The following is a 10,548-nucleotide window of genomic DNA, read 5'->3' as shown; positions in this document are numbered from 1 at the left end:
GCCCGTTTCCTCCTGTACCCCCTGCAGTTCCACTGCCAGATAGTGAACGTGTTCCGTGTGTTATGCTGTTGTGGGCGTTGTGTTTGTGTGGTTTCGTGTCGAGCCATGGTGACTGTACGTGTTATGGTTTGCCGTCTGGCTGATCCTGCGCCTCTTCGTCAGGTAACGGCCTAAAGTACGGTTTCCCAGTCGCTCGTACTGGGCGACCCACTGCGCCCGGAAGTCGCATTTCGATATTGTCTATGCGCGTTTGAAGCGTCGCGATCATTTTTGTGAGCTGAGATATTGCAATGCTGAACTGTTCGGTTTGTGCGGTTATCTGAGCAATTGCGTTGTTAAGTTGCGTGGTTTGCTGCGCGTGTTGGGTCATCATCGCGTCTACCTTGTCGTCCAGTCTATCGACTCGTTCGCGGAGTTCCTTCTCGCGTTTCTGCGATTTGACGTCGAATTGTTCCGGGTCAAGTGCCTTACGTTTGGTTGGTGCGGGGTGCGCGTCTTGAGCCTCCATGACTTCCTCCCCACTCTCGGCTGTACTAGCATAGAGAAATAAAAAAAGGTGAAGAGTGGACACTCCCATAGACCCCAGCGGCCCAATCGACTCTAGCACACCTAGTGGTTGATGAGAGCAAGTGGCGTGCGCTTCCGGTTTCGGTTTCACTGGCGCAAATTTTGAATTACTTTGCATAACCGACGTTTGGCTATGACGAAAGTTCATGATTTCAGACCACTATTCATCGCCCAAACGGATAGTTTTTGTATGTCGTTTTGATTTAGCGATTTCCTGTTTTGTTTTGTTCAGTGGTTCGTGCGAATCGGTGACGACGTAATTTTTATTTCGATTCAGTTATAATAAAAAGAGATGCAGGTAATGATAATTCACTACGGTTTTATTCATCGCGCTTGTGTTTTTCTTTTGGAACAAGTGATCAATGTATATATCAGTCAAAGAAACAGAGCATCCGCAATGTTTTATTCAAAGGCAAGGTAGAGTATGAGAATATAAAAAGCACAATATGACAAAGGTAGACAACAAATGCATCTCGCCTTACAAATAAATTGTAACAAATATTGTAACAAATACATAGAGAACACAGACAACGCACACATCGCTAGAGTTGGCAGAAGCCGAGAAGCTGGTGAAGTATGACACACCGGGCCAGTGGGTAAGTAAGGATCTATGGCAAAAACACAGCGCACAATGCTGATGAAGAAGGAAGAAGTGACATATACACAGCAATGAAGTCGCGAATCACGCCTGGGCTTAACCGATATAATGCATAGAAAAAAAGAGCGCACAGAAACCACACGACACAATATAGCAGAAAGGCAAAGGTGCAGTGTGCTGGCTGTGCTTAAGAACAGCTAGTCCAAAATGAAAAAAAGCAGACTTGATGCCTGCTTGTCTTCAGAAAGGTAGGGCTTTGCAGCTTGCTCACTACGTGAAAGACAAACTTTATGCTACAACACTGGCAGGTCTTGTGGCTTTTGTTATGCGTCGCCTTCATCAAAAACTAAAGATCCCAAGTGATTTGCGTCTGGGTGTTGCTGTGACGCTTGCGAGCTAAAATAGATTGTAGTCATCACTTTATCCAGAATTGTGGACTTTAATTGGTGCTACGAGAGCAGTATTACAGGGCTAATAAATAGCAGAAGGAAACCACTTTGGCTCATTATTTTTCACAAAGGCTCTACATCGTACGTTATCACTCACAAGCTATATAAAAATAAAATGGCAGCGTCCGCAGCCCCATCAAACGCTACAAGTTTGGGTATTCTTTTGAAAATTTTGATGGGCAAGATGAGGAGGTTGATGAGAAGCTAAAATACGAAGAGCGTGATAACATGAACCGTGCCTATTTCATACTGTGTTTCTTACCCGCTCGAAGACATTTCAACAAGTGGTTTTGTTATCGATATATTACTTGAGCTGGAGAGATAAAGCATACACAGTGACCAAGCGACCCACAGTAAAGTGTACAGTTCGCCCGTATTAGCTACAAAAAATACAGACAGGATACCCAACATTCTTTTTAAGGTTATGCAAATCACTTCGAGCGAATACACAGTGTCCCTACTCCTCATAGCGGGTAACCTAAACAATGTATGCAACGAAGGAGTGGTTAGTCCAGTTGAACTGAATATAAGCATATAAGACCATAATGAAGTCTGCTGTAACGAAGTAATAACATAACAAAGCTATTGCAGGATTAGGCTCAACTCGAATACTGTAGTGTAAACCCGCCGCTAATTGCTAACCTTTGAACTTGTCAAGCTGTATGCCCGAGATTGAAGACTGGAACCTAACCCTGTCTAAGTTTCGGTTCATAAAACGCACATGCCAACATAAACGAACCCGGCAAAACATTTTCAGAAACTTAGCGCGACACCCAGCAGAGCAGAAATGAAAATCGCCAACACTTGACAGATGGTGATACAAAACATCGCACACTTTCAGGTGATGTGCAGTGGCCTCAATTATGGCAAGAAAGTGAGATTCAAGTTGTTGTACGTATGCAAAAGCTGCTTCTGATGGCACAGTGAGATTCCAAAAAAGTTTGCTGGGGACGTGGTATGCTTTGAGCATTGTGAAATACTGGTGGGTACCCTTAAGCGTCTCACTGTCGTCTTTCAGTAACTGTGGGCAACTGCAACCGTCACATGCATTCCGAAGGAAGTGTTTGATGAGAAAACCAGCTACATAATATGCAGCGGAGTCATCGATAATATGGGAGTGAATGTTTGTCGCAAGTTCAGAGAGATCGTCTAGAGCGGGAAAGTCGTCAGGCTGTGGCTGTGCACACTCCTCATTATCCACAAGAGACGCACTGGTGAGGGAGAATGGCGAGAGCTGCTCTTGGAGGAGGTCACATTCATCATCCTCGACATTTCCGTATTCTGACAGCTTGAAGAGTTTTCTTATGCAGATGTGCTTCAGGCCACAAATAAATTGTGCTACATTGGGGTTGGTGTTGCAACCCTGTTTTTGCCTAATGTGGCCTAATATGTTCTCCAGAGGATCCTGTTGAAGCCTGCGTGTTAACAGGTATTCAAAATTGTAATTTGTGGAGAGGTCGTCCCATAGTTGACAAATTGCCTGAATTGTAATTTGCCAACCTACGATGGTTTGTGGTTGACGTCTGCCAACAAACTGCCATGATGCAATCCAGGCAAGCTGGCCTCGGAGGAAGTCAATCAGCTCTGAATCATTTTTCATGATTGCATGCCGCAGCTTTTGCGAAGTTCTTTTTTTACTCGAGCTGTTCAAGGCATCGAAAATCCTGTCCATACGATCACAAAATTGAGCTGTAGTGATGGCCGAGGCAGGCAGCACCTTCGCATACACCATTGCCGTGATAGCAATCGAAACTGATGCACTGAGGACCTGACTTGCTCTGCTGACCTTCATATTAGAAAAAGGTTTCTGATGAACGTGCCGTTCAGTCAACTTTGGAGCCAATCGCAACCGCAACTCATGTGAGGATTGGTAAAGGCTTACAATGTGCGACCAGTTAACGATGTCATCCCCAATGTATAACTTGTGTGCTTGGACATTATTGCGCGTTCTTTTAATTAAATGCGGAACATCAAAAATGTAATATACCCGCTCATCATTAACTTCAAAAAAAGGCTTTGCTACAGTCACTCTTAGTTGGTTAGCGAGACTTACATTTGAACTGCCCTGGTCACAAATGACTGCTTTCACTGCAATATTAATGCTCCTAAGCTCCAAAATGAGTGACACCAGCAAGTTATGCATAACAGATGATGGTGTTGATGTGTGCCCTATAGTAAAAGCAACCGGTTGAACCCACTTTATCGAAACACCAACAAGCAGAAAAACCAGTGCTCGATCAGCGATGGTTGAAGTGCGATGAGTGCCATCATCTGTAAAACCCTGGACAACGTCTCTTGAAGCATCATAGTACAAATTCTTTTTGAGTGCTATTTCGTCGAAAACTAAAGCGCACACTCCGTCCCGTTCATTCCAAGCATGAGTATTTGTTGCATTGGAAGTAAGGATTCCTGGAATTATTCCTGGAGTCATCTTTACATTCGCTAGCCACCTCCTTAATGAACGCCGGGAGGGCAAAGAAAATTATGGAGCCAGAAATCGGTATGCTTGCGGACCTCGGAAGTTTAAGTGAAGAGCGAATTTCTTGAACCACACGGGAAACCGCTTGCCCTTGCGTTTGGGCCTCAAGCGAACATGTGCAGAAAGAAGTTTAAAAACCTCCTCGGTGACGTGCGGTCGGATAACTTCAAGGGCCTTCGAAGTCGATGACGGTGCTTGGTGAGGCTTTCTCTGAAGTCTTTTGATAGTTTTCCGCTGTGCTGCTACTTTGGCTTGCAGATGTTTAATGGTTTGCTTGTACTTCATTGATGGAGACATTGTCGCTGGCACACAGGAACGCACTGCAATAAACAAAAAAATGATGTAAAAGCGAAGAACAACTAATCTCATACGAGCACTTTCCTCGCTCTTTCAGACCCAAGGTGCACAACTTTCTGTGGTACAAAGTTTTCGATTCCACTACCTAAAAACAAACCATTCACAATGTTGACAATGCACAAAAAAGTGAAAATCACTGAGAGCCCACCCTTACATTTTGTAAGTGCACACGTATTGTCCTTTTGAGGATAGTTTCCTCAGAATGTCCTAAACATAAAATAGCACATTAAATACTGCTACAATAAAAGCATAGTCACCATTATCTCTAAGGCACTCAGGCGTGGAGCTGTTGGCGGAGACGTCTTCTGGAGGGTCTTGTGAAGCTTGTTTAGTGCCTCGGACAGTGCTGTCGGAACAATCTTGCGAGCGGCCTGCGGAAGTCTCTATATCAATCCACTCTGGTGTTGAAGTGAACATACAACTTACCGGCCACACAGGTTCCTTTTGTGACAGCTGAACGACTGGTTAAGGTTTTCTCCGGCAAGATGTAATCAGCAAAAATTCTTTCACCAGCTACAAGGGAGCTGCCACCTGCAGAGGTTTGGTCAACAGTCAATTTGGGTAAAAAAAAAGAAATCGCGACACTGAACGCACCCTGTTCATCGGGGCACCTCAATGTGTGGGAGCCGCTTTTTGAAGCCTCTACCGCAGGTCCTGAAGAAATGAAATTACGACAATGTGTCAATAAGAGGCTTAAAATAACACAAACTGAAGCTCATCCGCACCTTGCAGTGCAGCTTCTGCAGCCATGTCACAGTCACTACTTGAAGCGACGCTCAGAGAACCTGCATATATGTGCAGTTGGTACAAGTTACAAAGCTTGTAGCATGGGGAAACTTAAACAGCTCTTTCAAACGCATAAATTGGTCGAACGTGGAAGAAAAGAGACGGCACCAACTAGGAAACAAGTAATTTGTGATTTTTGGAATTATCAACAATGGCAGCTTTCACTGATGAAAGGTATACGTACATGTGCACTCAGGCTTGAAGATAACGTGAAATAGCCCTTTAAAGTCTTTCAAAACAAGTTGCGCAGGTCCAGAGCATCAAAACATGACAGAAATGTAAAGCTGCTGTTAGGAAGGTAATAGCCCACAATTCACAGAATTTAAGACTTTCCAAGTGTTACTTCTGTAGTGAGGTTTCTCCATCGGCTACAAAGATCTTCACGGTTAACTGTCGCCACTGATTCAATACAAGTGGCTGCTATCGCACATATTTGAGTTTCAGTCAATCACTTACATGGTGCAGCTGGTTGCACACTGGGAACAGCCATTCTTGTAAGCCTTGTGTGCCCAGGGTCCATGAAACTTTAAGCAGTAAAATGGTCGCTACAAACCCTGTGCGTTGCCTACAATAGGCTGGCCAGCTTACTAAGGAGATCATCGCGTCCAGCATACTGCATTTATGCTTTCATCCTGCATAGGCAATGAACTATCAGCTGAAAGGGGAAGTGCTTGAATAGTGATTTTTTATTGTTACCCTCACTGAGCAAGTACGAACAGTAAGCCTAGAGACATGCAAACCATACAAAAGCTTTAACACACCTGCCATCCCACGGTATGCGGAAGAAACTCGTCCCAGGCTTCTTGTGGGTTCTGCCATTGTTGAAGCACCACGATACACAGCAGTAGCTGCCTTAGCTTGGACCGCCGGACGGCATGGCATCAGCGCGGTCTGAAAATGTTAGTAAGTGGATGCTTCGCTGTCAAATTACGAAAAAGATATGTGCACGTCATAAGTGTACCAGAACCCCTTTGAATGATTAGCTAATCGATGCCCAATACAAAACCAGTGATACATCTCTGACCCATAAAACTCTGACTTACAAAGATAGACATCAAGACCACGTACAAAGATCTTCAGAATTTTCCAGGCCGCTATCCCTTGTAATGCAATGGTATCGCGGCCTGGGAACTTTAGAACACCTTCGTGCGTACGCAGTATCAGCAGTAAATTGGGAAGAAAAATCGTAGTTGAAATTTGTGCGGTAAAATTATATTGGAAACGTCAAAAAAATTTGTGGGCAGCTTGCACTAGTGGACCGAGGCATAGCCTCCTCTATAACTTTGTGCCCGAGCGGTCGGTCCCTCAGCGCCGTCCCCCGAGCTATTATGGGATGCGAGCGCTCCTGGCGGAGCGCCGAGGCGCAAAACGAGAGAATGGATGGCAGCTATGGAGAAAAAACCGGCTTTGAGTAACTACCGAAAGGGCAAAAATGAAATAAGGAGGGAGGCATTTTACGATAATTCAAGGGGAAGCGCTTTACTGTTTGAAGCGAGATCGGGTTGCCTTAGAACGCGTAGTTATAAAGCAAGATTCAGTAAAGAAGAAGAACAATGCACATGCTGCGGGAAAGATAAGGAAACGGCGGAGCATGTTCTGATTGAATGTGGAGATATCCACCCAGGTGTACTCCTGTATCCGTCAACTGAGCTCGTAATGGTTCTAAATTCTCTAAAGAATTACGCGGAAGTTTTCCTCGCAAGAGCGAGAAAGATGAATCAGCCACTGAAGGCTGCCGTTGACAACGCCGCGCAAATACTACAGAAACGTGACAAACTCAAGTGCTCGACCCCGGGACATCATAAAAAACTTTTGGAGGTTGTGCTCGTGAAGTTTCTCCGCCCACTTTTTCTGAACTTCGCATAAACGCAAGCGTGCATAGGCCGCGTCGTCTGCTGTTATTATGGGATCGGTGCGGCATCTGGCGGCGAGCGCCAAAACTATAAGGGACGGATGGCGCGTATGTATTTAGCGCTAATGCGCGGGCACAAAAAAATATAGGAGGCTATGACCGAGGCTAGCGAAGAAACGAAGATGATGGCCACTTGGCTAGTCCAGATTTGCCTCCGGCACACCAAGAACTATTCGTGTTCCGAGCCTTCGGGAAACGCGTCGTGAAGCATGCGAGGCCCAGCCAACGCTTCTCAATGTTTTGCACCGAGCCTATGACCTAGCTGCCCAGCTATGCTCTGCGCACAGACGCTCGCGTACGTGGCAGACGCAGCACGCGTCGCCTCGGCTTGACGTCGTGCCGCCTTTGCTATATTGCATACGTTGCACAATGTTCTCATCTAGCCACCGCATAGAGCTGCAAACATTCTTTTTAGCGAACCTCCCCGTCTTTACAAGCTTCATAAAAAGGTTACAACTGCGTGAATGAGACGCCACGTAAGAAACAAACTCGCACACACGAAGCGCAACGTGTGTGTATGCATCTTTCAATGATTGTTGCATGGTGTCTTATTCGCGCAGGTGTAACCGTTTTCTGAAAAAATGACCCAACAAGCCCAACAACATGTCATTCAACAAGCTTCGCTTGAAAACGTGTCTCACCAGTTATCTCACGCTCGAAAACGCCGACGCAGCCGACGTTGACGAAAGCGACGAAAGCTTCCCATGCATGGGCTTGTCGCTGGGTGGATGGTGTTTATGACAGTACGGCTGCAGAAAATTAATCGCGTAAGGTGTGTTGAATAAATTGTTTTTATGTGTGAAGAACATACCAGATTGGGCGTATAATTATTATTTTGTAAAAACAATTCTGTTGCATTGATTATAACTTTTTTTTTGCGCTTGCGCCCTCTGACGTTTGGTGAAAGCACTAGTTCGTTACGTAGCCGTGACGCATTTCCTGAGGCCAGGTTTCGCGGAGTGTCCTCTCTTGTCTTTTCCTTTCTCTATGAATAAACTGCAAAACAATGGCGACATGAAGTCGACGCACCACCACTCTCTTCCGATTCGGCCTCACAACAAAACGAGAGGTGCGTTGGGGGCAGACCACTTGACATCGCAGCAGAAAAAACGTTAAGTGTTTCTCACTTAATACTGCACTGTTATTTACATAAATAATTAGTACGTACTTTCGAAGGTAAAACAAAAGTGTTCGTTTTGAAATGTTTTGAAGAATAATTATTTACACTTGTTGATGCCAAATCTCAAACGCTATGGCAGAGCAATGCGCACCGTAGTGGTTAAATTTGTCCAGGTTTTTCTTTTTGCCACCTAGTCACAAGAACCTTTTGCAATAAAGTTTGTGTAGAAAAAATTTAGCGAGTTTTGGTTAGACATGCATTCAAATTACTTCGTTTTACATACAGCAAACAAGTGTCGGGAATTTCAAGAACGTGATCCACTCGAAGCAGATCCGAAGCCTGTACTTCCCATAAGTCCCATTATAGTGTACTAGAATATTCTAGTACACTATACTCCCACGAGGGTACAAGCGCTGCTGAAAAGGCCCGCGTAGACACTATCGCCAGATTGCCCTCTAGGTATTACTGTATGAAACTCTGTGTTCTCTGCGGTGTCCTGTATAAAAATACAAATCTCAAAGGCCCTGTCTTTCAATCAACTGTCCTCTAAGCACCTGTTCCGCCCGCTACGCCGTACTCAAAAATGCTTATCAATAAAGTAATACAGTGCCTAAAATAAAGCAGTGAGTCTACTTTGTCGCAAGCCAAAGGGAACACCGCGGTCTTTCATGCAATGATGCCCTCCAGACTAGTGTTCCTTACGCGCGAAATTCAAATGTGTAAAGCGAAACTCGGTTTTGAGTAAAATGGTTACATAAGACGCTTTAAACAAAAACTACCTTCATGAAGTGAATGTCACAATGCATTTGGGTGCATTGCTGCAAAAAATAAGGCTGCTTATACATCGTCCAAGCTTGCACACTCCATATCTTAGTCCTATCCCGAAAAGTCTGCATACGTACCGTTTTGACAGCAAAAAAAAGGCATCAATAAGGCCCTTCTCTCCTCATTATATGCTTATACATTTCTCTTGCTGTTGCAGTTGTGAAAAGAAACACACAGGGAGGCCTGAAAAGATAACAACAGCTGCGTCCACATGCGACGAGGACGTCTTCTATCATCTTTTATTCTATTTCAACACCTTATGTGATTTTCTCTCTCTCCCTACTTTCAATTCCCTTCCCCACGCCGAGTCAGCCATTCGCATATCCCGGTTAAACTCTCTGCTTTGCATTAAATAGTTCTTTCTCTCTCTTTCTCTCCTGATCCTTCACCTGCATCAGGAAAAAAAATGCTCACTCAGCACGTTTTGTGATAGAAGAAATGGAACACTCAATGTCAAACTCTGCTCCATTTCTTTGGACATTCCTACTCCATAAAGGGTCGCCAAGCCACAGTACTGTCAAATTTTGTTAAATTTGTGCTAAGTGCACATCGCGGTTTTTTAAAGCATCATTAGAGCGTCGGAACGAATATTAAAGTTGCAAATATTTGCTTTCCCGGCTGCTAGGCGTTAAAAAGGTGCATTTGTCGTTATATATATGTCAATATACTGTGAGAAAGCAAAAGAAGCGATTCCGAAGCACTTCAAAGCTGCAAACATTGCCTAAGCCAAGAATAAAAAGCAGGCGCTGGCATCGTAAGAAAGAAGTGTAAATTTAAGGGCTCGCTTTCTCTGTCAAACACATATTAATAATAAGAACTGACAGATAATGATGCCAGGGAAAGTATAGGGGATGATACTAGAAGTAAATGTATTGTAAATGTGGACAAAACTTGATAAATATGTAACTTGCCGCTGGCACGAGACCGCTGCATAGTGCAATGAGTTCAATTTGTGTTGTCTGAAAAAAGTACTTGCTGCTAACAAAGACTCCTATAAGTTTTTTTTCCACGGTAAAAATTCATAAAGACCATGTTCCCGGCCGTTCAGTTGTCACAATGTCACAGAGGAGGTTAAGCGGCACAATGAAACTTCTGGATTACTCCAGCGACATTTGTGTGGCATTAAATGTCACTGATCCTTTTGTGGTTCGGAACTCTGATGAAGTGCTTGAATTTTTTCGGAAAAATGAAAATCCCTCAAAACCAAATTTTGCATTTTCCATTGATGCCGAGAGACAGAGAGAAATAAGCATCTAATGCCGAAACAGTGTTCCGAGCCCGATGTCATTCCCCTCAGTGGTGGCTACATGGTTAGAGCGTCCGCTACCAATGCGGGAGGTACCGTGCTCGATTCCCAGTGCCGACCGCAGAACCCACCCGTTTTTCTTAATGGGTAGAGGAGTACACCAACGTGGTTTTCGGTTGTTTCTGGTTGCTCATCCGGAAAGGTAGCCC

General features: G+C 44.5%; 1 long non-coding RNA gene across 2 annotated transcripts; it reads right to left on the bottom strand.

The window, feature by feature from the left end:
• Positions 1-869: 869 nt before the first annotated feature.
• Positions 870-5,807, bottom strand: LOC142784707 (uncharacterized). Of its 2 annotated transcripts, XR_012888740.1 has the most exons (3): positions 5,176-5,807; positions 4,708-5,104; positions 870-4,413 (listed from the first exon to the last, which is right to left on the bottom strand). It is a non-coding gene; the product is annotated as an uncharacterized LOC142784707 (long non-coding RNA). The 2 variants fall into 2 exon arrangements; XR_012888739.1 differs by having other exon boundaries at positions 4,708-5,807.
• Positions 5,808-10,548: the final 4,741 nt, after the last annotated feature.

Source organism: Rhipicephalus microplus, unplaced genomic scaffold, assembly GCF_043290135.1.
Source record: "Rhipicephalus microplus isolate Deutch F79 unplaced genomic scaffold, USDA_Rmic scaffold_15, whole genome shotgun sequence".
NCBI lineage: Eukaryota > Metazoa > Arthropoda > Arachnida > Ixodida > Ixodidae > Rhipicephalus > Rhipicephalus microplus.
The sequence above is the reverse complement of the archived record's forward strand: the minus strand, read 5'-3'. Positions and strand labels throughout refer to the sequence as shown.